The 24,354-nt window shown below is 39.5% G+C and overlaps 1 long non-coding RNA gene across 1 annotated transcript; it reads left to right on the forward strand.

Annotated features, from left to right (window-relative positions):
* Positions 1–1,688: 1,688 nt before the first annotated feature.
* LOC115412292 (uncharacterized) lies at positions 1,689–8,999 on the forward strand. The gene is made up of 3 exons (XR_003934324.1): positions 1,689–1,819; positions 5,975–6,007; positions 8,976–8,999. It is a non-coding gene; the product is annotated as an uncharacterized LOC115412292 (long non-coding RNA).
* Positions 9,000–24,354: the final 15,355 nt, after the last annotated feature.

Genomic DNA, 24,354 nt, shown 5'->3' on the forward strand with positions numbered 1-24,354 from the left:
TACACCAGAAATCTGCACAAATACTAAACACATTTTTATTTGATCAGAACAGGATCTATTGTTTTATCACAAAATGTTCCTGTGTTCAAACTGAAATTCTCTTTTACAGACATTACAGTTTAAGATCCTGTTCAAATGTTCATTTTCGATCAGTTCAGAACTAACATCAGAACAGTATTTTAGTTCAGTCCCAACAAAAGAACTAACATTATTTAATAAATGAGTGTTAAACAATAATAAATAAAATATAAAGAAAGAAGAAAAACAAAAACTAAAATGAACCTCCACAATATCAGCATTTGAATAAATACCTAAAAATATCGATACAGTACTTTTTAATATTGATACAGTATTGTGAAATGAAATATCACGATATATTGCAGAAACAATATTTTCTAACACCCTTATTCAGTAGCAGTAGATGAGTTCCTTCAACCACTATGTTTCCATCCACACTCAGATGGGACTAGAACTCCACATTAGACGTTTCTATTTTCTACATTCAGCCTTTTTGTAAATGATTGACTCATTGTTGACTCGGTGGTGCAGTGGATAGCACTGGCGCCTCACAGACAGAAGGTCCTGGGTTCAATTCCAACACCAGTCCATGGGGGTGGGACCATTCTGTGTGGAGTTTGCATGTTGTCTGTGTGGGTTCCCTCTGAGTACTTTAGCTCCTCCCACCATCCAAACACATGCACTGATAGGTTAATACAGGGCTGTCAAACTCATTTTCTTTCGGGGGCCACATTCAGCCCAATTTAATCTGCAGTGGGCCGGACCAGTACAATAATAGCATGATAAACAATAAGTAATGACAACTCCAAATTGTTTTAATGCAAAAAATAACATTCAGTTATGCCAATATTTACATTTAAAATCTATCCAAAAAAAAAGGATGTGAATAACCTGAAAAAAACGGAATTTGTTAAGAAATATAAGTACAATTTTATCAATATTATGCCTCGACTTACCATTTCTACATATGCATTATAGGTCAGATCTACAAAGGCACAAAACATTTAGTAACAGGCAGAATATTGTTAAAATTGCACTTAATGTTCTTCAGACATTTCAGGTTGTTCATATTTGTTCAAGTTATTCACATTTTAAAGGATAGTTTCTGAATGTAAACATTTTCATAACTTAATGTTTTTTGCACTAAATCAAAGAGAAAAAATTGGTGTCATTGTTTATAGGTTATTATCATATTGTTTTTGAGTTTGATGCTTTAACTTGCACTTGGCAAATTCATCCCGTGGGCTGGATTGGACCCTTTGGCAGGCCGGTTTTGGCCCCCGGGCCACATGTTTGACACCTGTGGGTTAATGGGTTAATCTAAATCGGTAAATAGGTGTGAATGTGACAGTGACTGTTTGTCTCTATATGTTCAGTCCTGTGATGAACTGGAGAAATATCCAGGGTGAACCCCGCCTTCGCCTATAAGTAGCTGGGATAGGCTCCAAGTGACCCCCCTAGTGAGGATAAAAGCAGGTTCAGAAAATAAATGAATGATTGAATCATTGTGTCCAGAAAGCAGGGGTGTGGACTTATAGTGGAATATTACAGCCCAAATATGTGAAGGTGTCTGACGCAGAACACTAACCACAGCGGAGGAGATGAGGAGATAAGAATGAGGAGGAGCTGAGTGATGTCCTGATCAAAGACAGAGACAGTGAAGAGGATGACTCAGAGAAGAGAAGAGAAAAGAAGAGAAGACAAGAGAAGAGAAGAGAAGAGAAGACAAGAGAAGAGAAGACCATTGGACTGGACATGGACACCACACTGCTGATCATCTCTATGTGCTTCTGGATCCAAGGTATGAAGAAGGATGGACACACACAAAAGGATTCACTGCTGTCTGACAGCTTCTGCTCCATCTCCATATTCATATTTAAACATTTTTAAAACTGTTTATATATTAATAGAACTTACTTTTCTTTTTTATGCATTCAATTATTACCTATATATCACATATATTTAAAGTTGAAGATGAAAAAGAATATTTACAGCTGTTTTAAAGACTTTGACTTTGACTTGGGACAAACCTATGTCGGCTCCATCACCGGAAAATACCCAAAAAAATGTTTAAACCACTTAAAATATCACTGTAAATTTGAAAATGCATGAAAGTGGTCCTTTGACATGTATAAAAAGATGGGCATATTACATTTTTACATTTTGTATAATTTCATTGAAAAAAAAAACCCTACTTTTTGTTTGTGAGTTCGTCACCTTTCAGCTTCAGCTGAGACGGTGGTCACCTGAAATATCAAACTGGGACCCATTATCTATCTATAATTACAACAACTGACACACAACAAATGGTAATCTTGCAATTTTATGTGTTTTCATTATTTATAATTTAATGTTTGTTAAAATATTAATATTTTCTATTTTGTATATAAAAAAACTAATCAAATTATGTTGCAATAAATTGTCAACCATTTGTGAACTAAATGAGTTATCAAGTTCAAATAATTTCTTCCTGTGTCCAAGATATATTTTTATTCTTTTTTCAATCTTAAATATTAATATTTTTAATACATTTCATCAATTTGGTCAACCTAAAACTCAAGTTCAAAGGCCTTTGAAGTCTGCAATAAATACATTTACTGAGTGAGGCCTTCACATTTTACAGAAGGATTACCCGGTGACCCAGTTTTGTGAGTCTGTACCTTTACTTTTGCTTCAGATTTTTTTTTTTTCATAACTCTGGTAATAAAAAGTTTAGAGTTTCAAAACCACAACTATTGTATTCTAAACTACATTTTGAAACATGTCTATGTATTCAGTAAGAAAATATCACCCAGGCACAGCATGTTATGACCATTTACTTTTTGGTGTCAAAATTGCCTGTGGTTTTTCGTGAGTCCGTCACTTTTAGATTTTTCCCAATTTTAACTGAGAAAAATTCATCTGATGTATTTGGTCATGTTAAATGTTTTAAAGGTGTAGTTCTTACCTTCCCAATCACGTCCTTAGTGCAATTTGTTCAAAACGTATAAGACCAAATAGATGGTAAAGTTGGAAAAAAAAAAAAAAAAAAAAAAAAAAAAAATATATATATATATATATATATATATATATATATATATATATATATATATATATATGTATACATAATTTTTATTTATTTATTTTTTGCTGGATAGTTGGATTAGTTGGATCAATAACAATGGATGGACACACTGAGTTTTTTTATTATATATATTAAATAATAAATAAAATTAACCAAAAATGAACTAAAATAACAAGTCACATGAAAAAATATGCAAAAAAAAGATTGAAATTATGTTAAAAAAAAGAATAAAATAAGCAAAGAAAGAGATTAAGTGATCAGTTAAAAAAAAAAAAAAGAATAACAGATGGACGAAAACAAGAAGCAACATGAACAAAATAAACCTCTAACTGAATGAAATGGAAGAAAAACTAATAAACCCATGGAGTTGGATCAGTTCCAGTGGATGGACACACTGGGTTTATGTTCAGTTAAAGGTGGGGTGCGAGATCTTAGAAAAACAGTTCAAGCACCTACATTTTGAAAATACACAATTCAAAAGTCCAAACCCCTTTCTTCAGACATCCCTCCGAAGCCACGCCTCCAGAGTACTGGCACGTGCAATGCTTGTTCTCGAGGGTTCATGAACGCTGCACAACAACAATTCGCCAGCTGAGGCTCTGGCTCCGGCCCTGTACGGCCCCGGCTTGGGCTCCGACCACGGCCTCAGTCCGGCCCCGGCCCGGCTGAGGCTACGGCTACGGCCCCAGCTCCAACCTGGCTCAGGCTCTGACGTTGACTCCAGCTCTGACTCCAGCTCTGACCCTGGCTGAGGCTCCAGCTCACAGATCCATTCATACTTCCTTCAGTCACCTGTAACCCCGCTGCTCTTACAGAACAGCCCCAGTACATACCTATCTAACTAACGGTACATCTACTAGTGATTTATGTTGGTGATAAAACAGTTAACCGGTGAACTTTCCATTCTAACATAACTAATATAGCTAATATAGCTAATATAACTAATATAGCTAATATAGCTAATATAACTAATATAACTAATATAGCTAATATAACTAATGTAACTAATATAGCTAATATAACTAATATAGCTAATATAGCTAATATAACTAATATAGCTAATATAACTAATATAACTAATATAGCTAATATAACTAATGTAGCTAATATAACTAATATAACTAATGTAACTAATATAGCTAATATAGCAAATATAACTAATATAACTAATGTAACTAATATAGCTAATATAACTAATATAGCTAATATAACTAATGTAACTAATATAACTAATGTAACTAATATAGCTAATATAACTAATATAGCTAATATAGCTAATGTAACTAATATAGCTAATATAGCTAATATAACTAATATAGCTAATATAACAAATATAAGTAATATAACTAATATAGCTAATATAGCTAATATAACTAACTAATATAGCTAATATAACTAATGTAGCTAATATAACTAACATAACTAATATAACTAATATTACTAATATAGCTAATATAACTAATATAGCTAATATAACTAATATAACTAATATAGCTAATATAGCTATTATAACTAATGTAGCTAATATAACTAATATAACTAATATAACTACAGGGCGGGGAAGCAAAATGTACAATGAACATTTAGTTGTTTTTTCTCAGCAGGCACTACGTCAGTTGTTTTGAACCCAAACATATACTGATGTCATAATCATACCTAACACTATTATCCATACCTTTTCACAAACTTTTGCCCATATGAGTAATCAGGAAAGCAAACGTCAAAGAGTGTGTGATTTGCTGAATGCACTCGTCACACCAAAGGAGATTTCAAAAATAGTTGGAGTGTCCATAAAGACTGTTTATAATGGAAAGAAGAGAATGACTATGAGCAAAACTATTACCAGAAAGTCTGGAAGATACTATTAAAGAAGAATGGGAGTTGTCACCCCAATATTTGAGGAACACTTGCACAAGTTTCAGGAAGCGTGTGAAGGCAGTTATTGAGAAAGAAGGAGGACACATAGAATAAAAACATTTTCTATTATGGACATTTTCTTGTGGCAAATAAATTCTCATGACTTTCAATAAACTAATTGGTCATACACTGTCTTTCAATCCCTGCCTCAAAATATTGTAAATTTTGCTTCCCCACTCTGTAATATAACTAATCTATCCCAGCTCTAGCTCTGTTTCCTGTACACTTGTTCCAAACCTCAGAGAACACACGATTCATGCTCGAAGAGGGGTACGAACAGAAGGGGGAGGGACAAATGGCAGTTGACTTTGATAGACATATCACTGTTCAGTCATTTCGAGTGGGCGCTCAAAATGATTGGATGGTGTCTTTTCAGTCCTTTCTGTTCCATAGGTGACTAATTTTTTATTTTTGTGTTTGAGCATTTAATTAATTGGTTGTAATCAGAGTGTGAAGGGGATTTTAAGGAATATAGTAAAAAATGCTCCAGGAAAACATCTCAGACCCCACCTTTAATGACAGATTGGACTGAAAAAGACACTGTTTTTTCAGTTTTCTCTGTTTCGGATGTAATAACCCTGAACTTTAATCTGAGTTTTCATGAACATCTAAATTAAATATAGGAAAATAAATATTGAAAAACACAAAAAAAATACAGAGGATAATATTAACACAACAGTATTTGTGTGTAACTGATCCTGCTCCACCTAAATGTGTCAGTTTCATCTTGTCATCGTTCATCTGCTGCTGTTCAATCATGTCATATATTTGTATTTGAACCTTCATCTGTGTCTCATGTGCTGCTTTGGTATTTAGACGCCGTTTGTCAAAGTCGAAGCACAAACACAGTTCAGACAGATTTGGATCCAACCTGATCAGCCTCAGTTTCCTGTTTGGTTCCTAATGTGGACATGTTTGAGTTCTAATCCCAGTCTTGTCCTGTTTTCATGGCTGTCCTTTGTGTTTTTCCTGCAGGGCTCCTGTCTGAAAACAACAGCACTTCAACAGGTAAGAAATGCAGGAAGGAGGGATGTGAACTGGGCTGAAGCTGAACATCCTGGTTTAGGTCAAGGTTATAATCATTAACGAAAACAAATGAAATGACGAAAACTAAAATTGAAAAAACATTTTCGTTAACTGAAATAAATAAAAACTCTAATTAAAAAAAAAAAAAACAATAACTAACTGAAACTGTATTGTATGCTTACAAAAGTAACTAAAATGTATAAAAATTATGTATAAAATTCCCTTAGTTTTAGTCTTTGTCAATGTTGGATTGATATCAAACTGATTTATTTCGCTCCCGCAATTTTAGCTGGATACGACACTTCACAGTCTGTCATGTCTGGTCACTGTGGTTTCCAGTTGTCTTCTGGTCCCCACTCTACCTGGAACATACTGACTAAAGCTGGGACACAGCAGCACAGTCCTGTCTGGGATTTACTTGAGTGATACATGGGTTGGGTTTTTTTTTTTCTTTTTTTAATTTTTTTTTATTTTTTTTTGCGCTCACTGTGTGTGCGTGAGTGACAGAGACAGAGTGGAGCTGAATGACAGCATCAGACAGGTATTTGAACAAAGCATCCAGGTAAAGGTTGGAGAATTTAACACCATGAAAAGGCCTTCCAAGCCCTTAACTGCACAGTTTAGAAGCAGAGAAAAGAGGAGGATGAAAAATAATCCAATTACAGAGGTATGGAACCTGTTATAATGTTAAAAAAAATGTTTGATGTTACTAGCTACAGCCAGCTGAAATAAAATGAAGCAAAGTTGGCTAATAATGGAACTGTAGATGATTAAGATATGAGTTATCTGCTAAGGTGTGGTTTACTGATGAACTGGGTTATATATGTTTATAAGTGGTTTATATATGTTTCTATCTGGTTTAACTGCTGGTTAGCTGGTTTATATACACTATATTGCCAAAAGTATTTGCTCACCTGCCTTGATTCTCATATGAATTTCAGTGCCATCCCATTCCTAGTCTATGGGGTTCAATCTGACGTGGGTCCACCCTTTGCAGCTATAACAGCTTCAACTCTTCTGGGAAGGCTGTCCACAAGGTTTAGGAGTGTGTTCATGGGAATTTTGGACCATTCTTCCAGAAGCGTATTTGTGAGGTCACACACTGATGTTGGACAGAAGGCCTGGCTCTCAGTCTGCGCTCTAATTCATCCAAAGGTGTTCTATGGGGTTGAGGTCAGGACTGTGTGCAGGCCAGTCCAGTTCATCCACACCAGACTCTGTCATCCATGTCTTTATGGACCTTGCTTTGTGCACTGGTGCACAGTCATGTTGGAAGAGGAAGGGGCCAGCTCCAAACTGTTCCCACAAAGTTGGGAGCATGGAATTGTCCAAAATGTCTTGGAATGCTGAAGCATTCCCAGTTCCTTTCACTGGAACTAAGGGGCCCAGCCCAGCTCCTAAAAAACAACCCCACACCATAACCCCCCCTCCACCAAACTTTACACTTGGCACAATGCGGTCCCACAAGTATCGTTCTCCTGGCGACCACCAAACCCAGACCCGTCCATCAGAGAAGTGCGATTGGTCACTCCAGAGAAGGCGCCTCCACTGCTCTAGAGTCCAGTGGCGGCGTGCTTTACACCACTGCATCCGGCGCTTTGCATTGCACTTGGTGATGCATGGCTTGGATGCGGCTGCTCGGCCACGGAAACCCATTCCATGAAGCTCTCTGCGCACTGTTCTGGAGCTAATCTGAAGGACACATGAAGTTTGGAGGTCTGTACCATTGACTCTGCAGACAGTCGTCCACCTCTTCACACTCTGCGCCTCAGCATCCGCTGACCCCGCTCCGTCAGTTTACGTGGCCTACCACTTCGTGGCTGAGTTGCCGTCGTTCCCAAACACTTCCACTTTCTTATAATCCAGCTGACAGCTGACTGTGGAATATTTAGGAGCCAGGAAAGTTCACCACTGGATTTGTTGCACAGGTGGCATCCTATCACAGTTCCACGCTGGAATTCACTGAGCTCCTGAGAGAGACCCATTCTGTCCCAAATGTTTGTAAAAGCAGTTTGCATGCCTAGGGCTGGATTTAATACACCTGTGGACATGGAAGGGATTGGAACAGCTGATTCTGATTATTTGGATGGGGGAGACAATACTTTTGGCAATATAGTGTATGTTTCTGTCTGGTTTACTGCCAGCTGTTTTGTGCATCTCCTCTCACGCTTTTCACATCTTCGCATTGTTTTCACATAAGTGACGTTGCATATGGAACACACACACACACACACACACACCCCAACCTGCTATAGGGAATGTATACATCATAATGTACATGTGTTTGTGTCTCTGCTCAGTCAGTGAGCCGCCCTAACCCGACCCTAAAATAAAGTGTCCAGAGTAACCAGCTGATTCGCACCTCACTGATTTCTTTGAATAAGATGGTGAGGAAGATAAAATATATGAAATAACCAAAACTAATATTAAAGCTAAACTAAACTAAAACTAAGCATTCAGGAAAAAAAATAAAACGCTAACTAATAAAAACTAGCAAACATGCTCTAAAAACTAATTAAAACTAAATGAATTAGAGAAAAAAAGTCAAAACTAAATAAAACTAAACTATAATTAAAAAACTATTACAACCTTGGTTCAGGTGGTTTTCATCTGAACAAACTGGAGCCAATGCAGAGGATTCAGGAAGGATGGGTTTACAGAAGCTCCACTGAGCACGCTCAGCTCCTGTTCCTGACATTTGGACAAGTGTGGCTTTAAAGATCCACAAGTGAAGGAAACACTGACAAACAGGAGCAGACTGAGCCATTCAATTCACTGACTGAATGAATGAGGGATGAACTGAGTCCGTTTGGACACAAAATCTGTCAGTGGGACTGAAAACACTGTTCACACATGGAAACCACATGTGCTCAATAATCCAGTCCACGTGGTCCACATGGGCTGGTGTGGTTCTGGACTGGACTCTGACTGGTCTGTCTTATTTCTACAGAGTCTGTCCACTTCAGGTTGGTGGGAGGAGCCAGTCGTTGTCATGGTGACCTGGAGATGAAACGACAGGATGGAAACTGGAAACCAGTGGATGGGATATACTGGTACAGGAAGTTAGGAAACAGAGTTTGTGCAGAACTGGACTGTGGATCTGCAGTTTCACTGAGATACAGATATGAGTATTCAGATGTAGATAGTTGGTCATTCAGATCTGTCTGTGATGAATCTGAACTGAGTGACTGTTTTATATCTGATACATCTCTCATTTCATTCCTGGAGCTGAATTGTTCAGGTAAGACCATCAACATTGAACCCTAACCCTTCCACTGTCACTGTGGGCTCCAGACTCTGTGGACTCTCAGATCCTGGTCAGTCCAAGACTTCAACTCAGATTTCATGTGAACTCACACAAACTGATCAATACAATCAATCAATCAATAATATCCACATCCACAAACAAACAGCTGATTGAACATCATGTCATACAGAAGAAACAAACACAAACACATATGAATGTGAGTCCACTACAGTCCAGTAAAATCCACTATATAGTCCAAGCCCCAGACCCTGGTCTACTCCAGTCCACTAGAGTCCCTTCGAGTCCACTTCAGACTCTAGTCTTATTCCAGTCTTCTTCCATCTGTGTCCACAGACTCTGTCAGACTGGTCCATGGGTCCAGTGTGTGTTCAGGCAGACTGGAGGTCCGGTCTAACCAGTCCAGGTCCTGGTCCTCAGTGTGTGAAGGACACTTGGACCTTCATGGTGCCCAGGTGGTCTGTAGGGAGCTGGGCTGTGGGGCTCCTGGGCTCCTCCAGGGGGCGCTCTCTGGAGCAGCGGAGGCTCCTGTGGTGCAGACGTTCACCTGTGAAGGCCATGAGTCTGCTCTGCTGGACTGTGGAAGCTCAGGGGCACAGACCTGCTCATCTGGAACAGCTGTGGACCTTACCTGCACAGGTGGGCGGAGCTTTGACTGACACCAGCTGACATCAGTTCACTCACTTTGAGCTCATTTATCTGTCATTTGTATTTGATCAGATCCTGATGATGTCAGACTGGTGGGAGGAGCCAGTCGCTGTAACGGTGAAGTAGAGATGAAACATCATGGAGTATGGAGAGACGTGGAATATGGTCCTTCTTATGACCGTTGGACCCTGAAGGCAGCAGATGTCATATGTCGTCGATTGGACTGTGGATCTGCTGTTTCTGGGAGAGAATCTGGTTCATATGATCCTAAGTGGGTCATCAGCCCCACCTGTCTTCTCTCTACATCTGTACTGATGGACTGTGTGGCAACAGATCCTTTTTACATGGACTCTGTCCTGTCCCTCACCTGTTCAGGTAAGTCTACTGATGATGGTCCTGATTCTGTCCCAATTCTTCCATGAGTCCATTCAGGTGTGTTTTATCTGAGCTGGGTCAAACCAGACCCAGTCAGACCAGGTCCACACATTGGACAGTTGGACTGAACCATCAAACACATGCAGCTGAATTCAGTTCCAGTCCATGAACGTGGTCACATGACTCTGCTTTCCAACAGGCTGTTGAACAGCTCAGAAGGACTGAGTCCATTAGTTTGAACTGGACTTTGTGTTGGTCCATGTGCTCTTTTTCCAGCTCTATGTGGGTCTGCTGGACTCTGAAGACACCATTCATTCATTCATTCATTTCATTGATTTTGTTCATGGTTGTGCATTTCATCAGCAGACATTTGATAATCATCAGGTGAACAAACATGTACACATTCATGCTTGAAAAGGAGCAGGATGAAGAAAATCTTATATTTCCTGCCGCCTTCTGAATAATAATAGCCTTAATGGTTATCGATACACAACTAACTATAAAGTCAGACAAACCAAACCAAACAAATCCAAAGATAATACAAAGTGATTACAAAACCAAGTGCAAAACTACATATTGAGAAAGTATAAAAAACAAAACAAAGGTACATATATGCCTGGTGATGGGATGCAAAACCATGACTGACACTAAAGCATGTCCTTAAATGCAGATGTTTGACATGAGCCACATGTTTCCAGTGGTCTGAGATGAACCAGTGCACAGGTCACTGATCAAACCCACTGCATTATGGTGCATTCACTGACCACTGGGATTGTGTGTGTGCATCAAACCCACTGCCTTTGAACAGACCCCACTCACACAGATTGAATGTTCAGTCTGACTTCAGAATGACTGTGTGTCCACCAGCGCTGACGTTCAACTAACTCTAACCTGTGACTGAGGATCCACAGAGTGGACCTGAGGCCTGTTTGAGTCCAGTCTGAATGTAGACAGCGCCCTCTGTTGGAATCCAGGTCAACAACAGCACACACTCACTGTGTCCTTCAGCTCCACATTCAACACTAAAGGGCCTTTTATTGGTGTGTTCTGTGTTCTGCTGTTTTCTTTGAGGACGTTGTGTCTCTGCTTGAACTGGTCCATGAGTCCAGTTTAGTTCCTGTGTCACTAATGACTGACAGGAGGCTTTGACAGAGTCCACCCTCACACTGCCGTCTGTCCAGGGGCTTTTGTGTCTTTAAACGTGTGTGTGTTGTTGTGGGTCCACAGACTCTGTCAGACTGGTCCATGGTTCCAGTCTGTGTTCAGGCAGACTGGAGGTCCGGTCCAACTGGTCCTGGTCCTCAGTGTGTGAAGAGGATTTGGACCTGAACGATGCCCAGGTGGTCTGTAGGGAGCTGGGCTGTGGGGCTCCTGGGCTCCTCCAGGGGGCGCTCTATGGAGAGGGGGAGGCTCCAGTCTGGACCAGTGAGCTCCAGTGTGAAGGAAATGAGTCTGCTGTCCTGGACTGTAGAAGGTCCAGCTCAGCTGGGAAGACCTGCTCACCTGGAACAGCTGCTGGACTCGCCTGTACAGGTACCAAGGGGGCGTGGCTTTCATATGACAGTGTGTTCCTTTGACTCATGTCTTTGTGTCTCTGCTCAGATCCAGGTGGGGTCAGGTTGGTGGGACAGCCAAGCCGCTGTGCTGGTACTGTGGAGATCCAACACCAGGGACACTGGAGACCAGTAGGAGACCACTTTAAAGACTGGGACCTGAAGTCTGGATCTGCTGTGTGTCATCATCTGGACTGTGGATCAGCTGTCTCAGTCAACACAACAGATGATTCTACAGACAGACCTGTGTGGTTTGTCTCAGTTCCTTGTGTAAAGCTGACATCTGGACTGAGGGACTGTGTTGGACTAGATGATTCCTATCATGAAAAATCTGCTGTGGCCGTGGTGTGTTCAGGTACAAATGGACACAAACTGTGTCTGAACTGAATTCTCAGTGACCAGATGGTTCTGACTCTGACGTTTAAAGTTCCATCTAATGAATCTGTTCATTTCATCAGTTGATTATTTTTTCTCAGTTCATTTTTTTTTTTCTGTCAAATGTGTCAAATATTGACCTTTGACCTTTGGAACGTCCAGATCCCAAATGAACGTCTTCATTTGGACCAGATGAGGCTGAAAACACAAACAGATTTCCCATTAGTCTCATTTAGGACAAAAGGACCAAATGTTGACATGTGAGACTGTAAAAGCACCACATGTGTGTCCTTTTTTACCCATAATGCCTTTGAAGGTCAGCTGTGCTCTAAATGACCCATTCCTCCTGTTTTCATTGGTCAGTGTTCATCCCATCCCAAACTCCTGTGGATCAGATCCATCTGTGTCTCTGAGGAGGATGGATTCTCTGACTGCTTGTTTGTGCTCATGTGTGCTGCTTGGTCCAATCATGTCTCTGTGTGTGGACAGATCTGCTGCCTCAGCCCAACATCTCCCTGTCTGACGGGGTCTTTGAGGTCTACCAGCAGGGGTTCCGGGTGCTGGTGGGCTCCGACTTCACCGTCACGTGCTCCGTCCGACCACAGTACCCAGGAGGCTCCTTCCAGCTGATCTCCAACACCAAGAAGCGGCTGAACCTCACCCTGCCGGCCGTCAATCACTCCGCCCACTTCCTGTTGTCTGCCATGGGCTACGCCCACCGAGGGAACTACACATGTGTTTATCACGTGGACGTTTATAACCGCAGCTTCTCGTCGTCTCAGAGCCCCGCCCTCTATCTCACTGTCGGAGGTAACGTCAGGACAAACGCACACAGAACACCCACAATGCATCAGTAACAGTCACATGACCATGTTCCACAACATTCCCAGTGAGCAGAGTGAACAGGTGTGAGCAGAACCACGATGGTAGAACTGAGATCAGGTAAAGTCGGTCCAGTTGAACCTGTCAGAGACTGGGCTGAACCAACAAACACTCCTTTAATCTGAGCTCAGTTCAAAGCACAGCTGAGTTTAAACCCAGGTTTAAAGCCAGTCCATCCAGTTGAATGTGAAGCCCAGTTAGTGTCCACAGTTCAAGGTGCATCTGTACATGTGTTTGTGTGGTCCACATGTCCAGGGTCTAGAGGGGGTCCACTGGTATCAGTCAGTCTATGAGCTGTAGCAGATGGAGGTCTGGACCAACACAGTTGGACACATGCACTGGAGTCCAATCTGTCCAATAGGACCAGTCCACTTCAACAACATCAACCAACACTTTGAAGTCAACTTCAGCTCAGAACTCAACTCATGGAATCTACAAACCAGTCCCACTAAAACCTGTGGGTCTGAGTCTGAAGGTCCACAATGTCCACAGATTCAAGTCCAGCCCAAACTGGTCTGGATCGGACCAGTTGGAGACACTGGTCCTGTTTTTTCATTCTGTCTGGTGTGTCCACAGAGACACATTCAGTCTGAAAAACACAAACGTCTGAACCAGGATTTTATTAGAACTAGTTCAGATCTGTCCAGTGGAGAATTACTGCACTGACCCATGGGTTTGAGCTGCAACAAGCAATTTAAGACCAACTGAGGCAACCAGCAACTTCTCATGTCTGAAACAAGTGTGAGATAAAACATGTCCTGTGGTCGTGGAACAGATGGAACTGTTTCAGAGGTGTCTTCCTTTGGTCGGTTCCTTCACGATCCAATCAACTGCCAGGATGAACAGAATTCTTGTGCTCCTCCTGTCTGTACGTGGACAGGTTGTGACAGTTGTCCTTTCTGTGCAGTTGGTTCCTGGTCCATGGCCTTCACAACGTTGACTAGTTTCTCTGGTATTCCGTAGTGTCTCCTGAGTTTCCAGAGTGTTGGAGCGGTTTGTGTCATCAAATGCTTTTTGACAGTGGTGTTCTGGTCAAATCCAGCCTGGTTGAACCCAGCTGATCCTCTGCTGCTGGTTTGATCCTCTCTGATGTAGTTCTAGTGAAAATCTGTCCAGGTGTGGACTAGAGTGTTCTGTCTCTCGGCTAAAATTTACTTAGGGGATCAAATGAGTTGCCATTTTTACAAAAAAAAAAAAAAAAAAAGTTGTCATAAATGCATAGAACTGTGTGTAAATAATGCGAATCCATTTGTGCACAGACTACTGATATTCTTTGACAGTGGAAGCTCTATTTTCATAAATATTGGATTTGGAATAGCACATGGATGTGAAAACTTTTGCTGGTGGACGGACGTGACATTACCCATGATGCTCTGGTCAGTCCCAGTACTTTATTAGGAATAAACTTATAGACTTACTATTGCTAATTTCTGTGATGAACTGGCGACTTGTCCAGGGTGTACCCCGCCTTCGCCCCTATGTAGCTGGGATAGGCTCCAAGCGACCCCCGTGTCCCTAGTGAGGATAAAGCGGGTTCAGAAAATGAATGAATGAATGAATATTGCTAATTGTGCTCTTCTTCATAAATGTTGGTATTGTGGATATAAAACAATTCCAGCTGACACAAAAACACTAAATGTGTCAGTGGACGGATGTGACATGGTTGTTGTGGATCCCATCATACTGATGCTCTGCAGCCATGTCAGCGTTTACACTAATGATCCCTGTGCAAAAACTAGGAGCACTATTATTTATTGGATAGTTTAGCATCAGACTAAAGAGGAAAGAACAATCTAGAATTGTTCTTTGTGTCTACAAATGCTTCTTATTGTAAAAGTGTTGATGTAAACAGTGCTGTGTGCCATTCTTCATGTATGTATTGGTGGAACAGAAGCAGGATGGATCAGCACCATACTCCAGATTGAACCTGTACAAATAAAACATGTGATATGGAGGAGAGAATCTGGGAAGAAAAACTGGGGAATCCAAAAGAAGAGAAGATTTGTTTTTCAGAGAAATTCAGTTCAAATAGAACTTGACCATTTGTGACATGAAAATATAGCATTAATTGTGCTGAAATGGTTCATTTTGGAGCTGAAAACATAGTTCATATGAGCATCAACATGTTGAACAGAACTGAAATCCTGTCCATTTGAACAACTGTCATTTACCAACACAAAGTTCCTTTGGATTCACTGAGACTGATTTAATATGAACACAGACACAAAGAAGAGCTGTGAGCACATGTGAGCTGATCTGTGGTCGTTCCCTTTGCTTTGGTCTTCCTTCTTTGGGAACTTGTCCTTCCTTCCTTCCTTCCTTCCTTCCTTCCTTCCTTTGGTATTTCTTCGTTGTCTTCAAACACATGTTCCATGGGCGTTGTTTTAAAGGTTGTTTCTCTTGTGTTTCAGACTTGGTGACAAATCTGATCATCAGGGTGGTGGTCCTGGTCTCGGCTCTGCTCATATTTGATCTTTGCCTCTTCTTCTTCTATAAGGTACGTTCACATCTGTCCTCAGTGGATCCATTGGACTTCAGACTGAGTCACACACAGGAGTCTGAACTGGACATGTGTGCTTACATGTTTTTTCCAGGTCTCCGTGAAGCGGATCCGAATGAAGGCGGAGACAAACGCGATGAGAGTTGTGGAAGAAACATCCCATTTGTAGAGTCCCAGTGGTTCAGTGTGAGTCCAGCTGATATTTGGATCGGATCAACAGTTTCACAGCTGAACCAATAAACGCCTTCATTCTGTTCGGATGCTTCACCATCCATCAACGTCTCAGCTTCTATTCACAGAGTTTATACACATGTAAATACCACTTCATTCTGATCATATTCTGACTTGTTTTTGAAAATAGTTTTTACTCAGAATAGTCCAAAGAGTTCTTCACTCTGTGTATGATGCTTTTATTCAAACAGTAGAACAACATGTAAACTGAAATATGACTTTTTAAGTGTAAAAAAAAAAAATAAATAAATAAAAAACAGCCTTTGATTCCCTGGGCGTGATGTTAAAACTCCATCCATAGTTGACTGAAGAGTTGAATTGTGGGTAAAAATTGTGTGTAGATTGATGCTTCCTGTGTAAATTCCACCATTTGTCCAGTTGTGGACTGAATGGAAACGCCAGCGTTTGTCCAACGACAGACCGACGGACCGAGCTGCTGAGATTAGATCTGATCAATCTGTCACCACTTGGAAATGGAAACGGAGAAAAGCTTCTGTTTGTGTTTGATTGGAGTTTTATTGGATCTGTGAGTCAATAAAAGTCTGGAATAAATGAATCTGATCATTTCAATCAAAACAGGATGTGATTGGACGGTTGTTGTTTGATTGACACAGTTTTGACATTGATTTGATTGATGGTGGTGATAACAGACATCTAAGTCTAAATAATCCAGACTGAAAGGGTCAATGAAATCCCATTCCTTGGAGTAACTTTACACAAGAAGTGAAGTTGGAAGACCCAGAAACCACATTAAAGTTCAGATATCAGAATATTAGCAATTATTGGGAAAGTCAGAGAACTACTGAGCACATGTCCCTTCTGTCTGTTGTGTTTCTACCTCATGTATTTCTATGTGTTGTTTTTCTATTTGATGTATTTCTATCTGCTGTACTTCTATGTTGTATTTCTGTGTTGTATTTCTACCTTTTGTATTTCTATCTGCTGTATGACTTTCTGCTGTTTTTCTATCTGTTGTATATCTATCTGCTGTAGGTCTCTGTTGTATTTCTATGTGTTCTATTTCTATCTGCCGTATGTCTTGTATTTCTCTGTTGTATTTCTTTTTGTTGTATTTCTATCTGTTGTGTTTCTATCTGCTGTATTTCTATTGGTTGTATTTCTATCTGCTGTATTTCTATCTGATGTATTTCTATCTGATGTACTTCTATCTGCTGTATTTCTTTCTGCTGTATTTCTATCTGCTGTATTTCTCACATGTTCTGTCCAGATGACCATGGTGCTTTAACTCAGATCATAGAATATGATAGAATAGAATAGGATTTGACATAATAGGATCTGAACGTATTCACTAAATTGTCATTCACTTCTGTTTCTGATTGTTCTATTTTCTATTAGTAATAAACAGATTTTGTTCAGTAGTCAGAGTTAACTTCCTGGAAAAATGATTGACACACAGCTCCTGACCTATGAGCTGTAGTAAATGGGCTCATTGTCCCGCCCCTTTTCTCTGGAACCTTCCGTTCTTGTCAGTTCCTCTTCCTTTCTCCGGGAGCTCTTGAACTCAGCAGGACGGACCGAGACGGAGAAAAGAGCCACAAAGAAAGGAGAGAAAAGTCCAACAGGTCAAATCTACCAGTCAGCTCCACCTGGAAAATGGGCGTCGGCAGTGACACAACTCCTTTTTCAGACTCTTATCGAGCGCTTTGCTGGGTTTTCCTCCATCGTGAAGCCCAGACTTCAGCGTGACCCGTGAAGGTCAGTTCAGAAATCTGCTCAGAGTGAACTCCAACATGTTTCACTGGAAATATTATTGGATTCATTTATGCTCTGAAATGAAGACAAAGGTTCAGAAAGTCAGGATTTTTTCCTCCTCTTCATGGACTTTTCTTAGTTGAAGAAATCCGAGGCTTTGAAGCGCCGCCATTTTGTGCCTCTTCTTTATCCTCCATTTTGTGCCTCCTCTTTCTCCTCCATTTTGTGCCTCCTCTTTATCCTCCATTTTGTGCCTCCTCTTTCTCCTCCATTTTGTGCCTCCTCTTTCTCCTCCATTTTGTGCCTCCTCTTTCTCCCTGGTGTGAATTGGTGAGTGAACTGTTCCTCAGACTGAACGGTTACTCCTGTTTTTCATGGAAAACACATTTTCTCAGACAAGTGATTGAAATGTGAATGTATTTTATTATTTTTACTGTTTTCTAGTGAATTGTTACTTGTGCTTAACAGTCACACATATTGTGCACATAATTTGAAGTATTTTCTCTGTAAAACAGATCTTTTCCTATTGACTGCACACTGGACGCCAAACCGGCTAATATGGAATTTAATCTGAACGTTCTTGTTTTTGTTTGTTTTTGAACCCTGCTTTCCACGTCCAGTGGTCACACACAACAGTTCCATCCATGGTTTCAGCTGGTTCCAGACAGAGCCTGGATCTGATGGAGCTGATATTACAGATAGAACAGGCTCTGTTTGTGTCCAGAGCACATTAGCTCCTCCAAACGCTAGCTAGGTGGTAGACTGGGTTAACTACTATGAGCCACTCTGTTCCAGTGGCTGTCATCAGTACCTTCAATATTAGCTCTGTTGTTGTAGTGGCTGCCTTTGGACCAGCTCCACTATGTTCTATAAATACTGTTATTGTCATTATGCTGTGCCATATGTTGGGATGGAACGATTACCGGTATAATGATAAACCGCTGTAAAATAACAGACGGTTAGTATTACCGTTTAAATTCTAATTCTCATGATAACTGTGTTTGATTACCACACTTTTAGGGGAAAAAACCCTATGTAAAGATCTGCTTTCATGTCAAATATTAGAGTATAGCTTTAATTTATTACAATTTTAATTGTATATACCTAATGTTTTGAACCAATATTCACTTTTTAAGCCTTTGCAAAAGTTCGTTAAGCATCTGTGTGTTATTTATGCAATAGAGTATATACATTTTTCAAATTGGATTTTATAATTTTTTTTTGTTTGTTTTTTGTCCTTTTATATTTTTATAGTAGGTTAAAGTGAAAAATTAATAGGCAGATGAGATAGATGAAGTTGTGTTGAAAAAACAGATCCCAAACATGGGTATAGTAAACATTTCTATATATAGTATATAAAGGCAAAATGAAAAGTACTCAAAAACGGCCAAAATAGGCTGAGACCCCTAAGGGTAATATTTGAATATTTCTGCAACAGAAGGTACATTGTGCCTATTATTATTATTATTATTATTATTATTATTATTATTATTACTATTATTATTTTTATTTATTTATTTATTTATTTATTTATTTATTTTTCAAAATACAACTTGGTTAAATTATTTCAGTGTGTGTATTAGTACTTTTTTAACATTTTCAGCACAATTTCAACAATACCGGGATCATAATCATAACCGTGATCATTTTTGTCACTATAACTGTGATATGAAATTTTCATATTGTTACATCTGTACACCATATGTTCTAGTGGTCAAACTGTACATATGACTGTGTGTAGATAGGAGAAAGGCAGACACTTCAACAGCAGAGCTAATACTGTAGGATACTGATGACACACACTAACATTAGTACACAGTGTTAGTGAATTAGAGCTGCTTTTGGTTCCAGTCTATTTGAGGGTTTTTTTGTTTTGTTTTTTTACTTTATTTATAGAACTTTTCAACATTTATAGAACTTTTCATTTCACAAGTATAACATTTATAATTTCAAGCAATGTATTCATAATACAAAGACTGACACTGGACATGATAAACAAACAGAACCCAAGGGAAAAAAAAAGGCAATACAAACAAGACACGCATAAAGACAGTTAAGACAGTGCATTCTGGTACCGTTAAAGGAGGAAAGAAAATAAATAAATAAATAAATAAAACAGGTCAATAACAGTATAAACACCTAAAATGTTCTTAAAGTTCCAGGCCAGGCAATATATTCACACAGTGTAACAGAGGCTCCCATATTTAGTCAAATTTATTGATAGTTATTTAGGGTGCACCTAATTTTTTCTAACTTTCTGTTAAGCATGATGTCTCTAATCCATTGATCGTGTGTTGGAGGTGATGAGTCCTTCCATTTGAACAGAATGGTACGCCTAGCTAGTAAAGATGCAAAGGCCACAACTTTTTGTAGGTTAGCTGAAGGAACTGAGTCATCCGTGCACAGTCTATGTGAGTTTGGATGGCATGCTGGGGAAACATGTTCAAAACATACACAGCTAGCTAGCTAACGTTAGCTGTATCTTTCCTTTACCATTATGAGATCCATTCCTCTGCCGTGAGCGCAGTACAGCCACTGGGTAATCTAAGCTGAGACTAAGAACTGGGCTCATCCAGACTTTCGTCTGCTTTTAGATCACACCTGTGTATGGGGACACTCCATTTAGAACAGAATGGGACAGATGGTGTGCTTTAAACTCCGGTAGACTGGAGGATTTTGCTAGATCCGTAAACACATCAGGAGGCAGAAGGTATGGGTCTGTAGCTAGCCCTGCTATCGCTAGCTTCTCCAAATAGCGTTCTTTGTGCCGTCCAGTAAGGTGAGTCCCTTCGCAGGACAACTCCAAAACTTTATTTTCAGTGCTGTAGACAGAACCCGTCGCTCATTGGTTTGTTTGTTGTGTTGCTTTTGCCGTCCACCATGGAACTGAACCCCTAGTCACGTGATAACTGTGACGTCGGTGCAAAGGGTCAATAAGTAATCCATATGTGATGTTGTTTTATTGTTCTGCTGCATTTTCTAGCAGTGCCTTAAAGAAAAAAAACTGATTTAACATGTGAATGTAATGGTATTCACAGTCCTGTTACAGAAGTGCATTAGACAGTAATAGTACATGAGTGTGTTTTCCACTGTTTTAGTTTCATCTGTTGTCATGTCATATGTTACAACATGTAAAGTTAGTCAGATAAGGCTAACGACGTTCATTTTGTCTTCTGTTTATGTAAATATAGTATTTTCTTTTGTTCAGACAAGGAATAGTTTTTAGATGTTACCTGCTTGACAGTTTCGACTGTGACTCCAGCAGGTCCGTCGAGCCGACCAGCTGATAAATGACACGTCTGCAACACGTCGGATGACGCTTCTGAGGAAGACTGGAGTCACAGTCGAAACTGTCAAGCAGGTAACATCTAAAAACTATTCCTTGTCTGAACAGAAGGAAATAGTATTTATTTCGTTAGTCAGATAGATTGTGAAAATTGAATGTTAGATAACTTATGATGTTTTATGACACTGTCTTTCGACAGGTCAGGTTTTTTTTATTCTATCCATCTTTGAACTTCCATGGTTACTTCGTTGGATCATTGGACAGTTGATGGCGAGCCAAACCTGGTAGACGATCTGTGATCCTGCTACTGCACGGTGTGTGTGGTAGGAACACTGAAACCAAAACCCTTTGACATCATCTGACACCAACTGCCTCTGCCCACACACACACACACACACACACACACACACATGCACACATGCACACACACACATACACACACACACACACACACACACACACACACACTCTTTTATATGGATGGTTTGATGTGTATTCACTGTGAATTTCTGCCCTTTATTCATGTTTATTATGTCCAATGCTGGTTTTTTTTTTGTGTGTGTGTGTATTTGCTGTTACTCGCTGTCCTTTTGTTCATGCTTATTTCTGTTGCTGTTTCTTTGGCCGTTGTGCCACCACATCTGCACATGTTACTGAGGTGAAGTTGAACGAATGAATGAATTTATTTTTGGTTTTACATCAGTCATTGTACTCAGTACATTAATCATAATAAACAATAAACCAAAAAAGGAATAGACTAGAAGCAAAAGCTTATTTTTTTGTCTCTCCTTTACAACTAATACACTGTTTACATCAACTGAAATGTGAACGGCATCGAGCATTCACGCCAGAATAATAAAAAAAACCAACAACAATAAAAACACATCTACCATCTCAAATCAATATTTCTGAATAATTTTAAACTTAAGGTACTTTTTTTTTTTTTTAACTTCACCAAAGGAGTAGATAACTTAAATGCATCATTAGGTCCATCCCATAATTTCAGTTCATCTAGACTTCCCATTTGTCCTCACTTTAATCCACTCACACATGTGAAAATGTCTGAAATGTGAATTACTCTCTCTTAATTCCAAGAACCACGGGTGGTATTTGAGACAATACTATTTTTATCCTTCATGTTCCACATTCCTGTTTAGAAGCCATTCTTTATTCCTCTTTTTAAATAGACTGATGTGTGTACTTTCCTTTATCTTCTGTTCTACATTGTTCCACAGCTTGTTCTGCTCACATTTTTCGTTGTTGTTCTTATTTAATGTTTTTTTTAAATTCAGTTTTCCTCTTAGATTGTTTCCTCCTTCTCTTTCAGTGAACATTCCTCAGATATTTTTTTGCAGTCGATTATTTCTTGCTTTGTACGTTATCTGCGCTGTTTTAAATTGAACCAAATCCATGAATTTCAATGTGTGTGATTTTATAAATAGTGTGTTTGTGTGTTCTGTGTCCTGCTTTGTTTATTGTCCTTCTTGCTCTTTTCTGTTGTGTGCATATGGGCTGTAGAGTGCTTTTATACATGTTTACCCAGACCTCCGCACAATAGGACAGAAGTTAGCAGCAGGTTGGATATTCGACGGACATTCAAAAGCCATGGCCTTAGGGACTATCAATAAATTACTGCTGTAAACGCTGGAGAAAACTTTACTCATTTAAATGTCATAGAACCAATAAAATGTCAAAGCTGTATTGCAGTTTTGTAGGTAGGTTCTTTATGAAAACATTTACATTTGTCTTCAATAGCTTCCCAGTCATGTGACCCAGTGACTCCAAACCAGTCTGAGATTATTATACTAAAGAGGACCTTTAGGAAACACCACTTAATATTTCTCTCCAGTCTATATTAATATTTTTATGAATATTATTCATATTTTAATGAAAAAATGTCTTTTTCGTCAATAGCTTCCCAGTCATGTGACCAGGTGACTCCAAACCAGTCTCAGATTATTATATTAAAGATGAACTTTAACTTGCCTGGAAGGATACAAAGTCGTGAGTCGTGGCTTGAAGTTGTGACTTACAGACTCAAAAACCTGCCTTGAACGCAGCATCACACCCAGTTATGGGTTTACTGTCCATGATTGGACAAGAGTTTCACAGCTGTATACAAAATAAACCCCCCAAAAAAGTGTCCACCACAAAGGACATTCCATAAAAATATGAAAAAATGCATCTGAAAAAACTGTTGCATCATCATGTTTCCAATATCAGCAACTACTGAATTAAAAAAAGCCCAAACTTGTCCTTTCCTGGGTCTGAGGAGCTTCAGTATTTTCTGATTAAAACCATATTTTTAAAACATTCAAAGTGCATTTGAACTTCAGCCTAATTTTGAGAGATAAAATCAATGTAATTTTTTATTCATAGTTGATGCATGAAAGGGTTAAACTCAGAAACTGAACTGAATCTAGACCCAGAACCACAAATTCAAGTTGTCAAGATTTTTATCATGACGCACTTCCTGCCTCACACAAGCATCATGAGGCACAATAACAGCATCAGCCAATCAGGTATCTGCACGTTTACATCTGTGACTGTGGTCACCATAGCAACCAGGAAGCACAGGAACCACTGTGGGATGAGTTCAAGTCTGTGCATCCTGTGATACGGATCAGAGAAGTGATGAGTGTGGGTCAAACAGCACAGCCATTTGAGAGAGTTGGTGTTGTTGTGGTTTGTTTTTTTGTTGTTTGTTGTTGTTTGTTGTTGTTGTTCCTGATCCTCAGCTCAGGTCCAAATGGAGGTTGAATCCAGACACTAGTTCAGCAGGTGAAAGTCCTGTCTCACTCATCACTTCAGACTATTGGACTGAAGAAAAACTATAGCATGGAAGTTTAAACATTATTGGATTGAATAAAAGTGGTGGAAAAAATCCACTGGCAGTAGTTTTTAGGTCCAATCCCACTGGAGAAAAACACACATGGAGGAAACTGAAGATGAAATATACAAACATCAGTCCCAAAGGGAATGGCAGATTATTCCAGGCCTTGGTTGTACGTCATTTATTCCTGTTTGACACTGAATAATATACAAAGTCAATATTCAGTGGATATTTAAACCCTGAACAAATGCTGTTTGAACACATATATGTCCTCTGACCTCATATCCTGTCTATAGATGAATATTTCAGTTCCACTCAGTCGACAGGAAGAAGGAAGAGGACGAAGAAAACCCTGCTGTTGTCAGGAACCGACCCAATACTCACATCTACTACATATGGTACTGTCAAATACTCACATCTACTACATATGGTACTGTCAAATACTCACATCTACTACATATGGTACTGTCAAATACTCACATCTACTACATATGGTACTGTCAAATACTCACATGTACTACATATGGTACTGTAAAATACTCACATCTACTACATATGGTACTGTCAAATACTCACCTTTACACCATATGGTACTGTAAAATACTCACATCTACCACTTATGGTACTGTAAAATACTCACATCTACTACATATGGTACTTTCAAATAC

This window comes from Sphaeramia orbicularis, chromosome 21 (genome assembly GCF_902148855.1).
Source record: "Sphaeramia orbicularis chromosome 21, fSphaOr1.1, whole genome shotgun sequence".
Taxonomy (NCBI): domain Eukaryota; kingdom Metazoa; phylum Chordata; class Actinopteri; order Kurtiformes; family Apogonidae; genus Sphaeramia; species Sphaeramia orbicularis.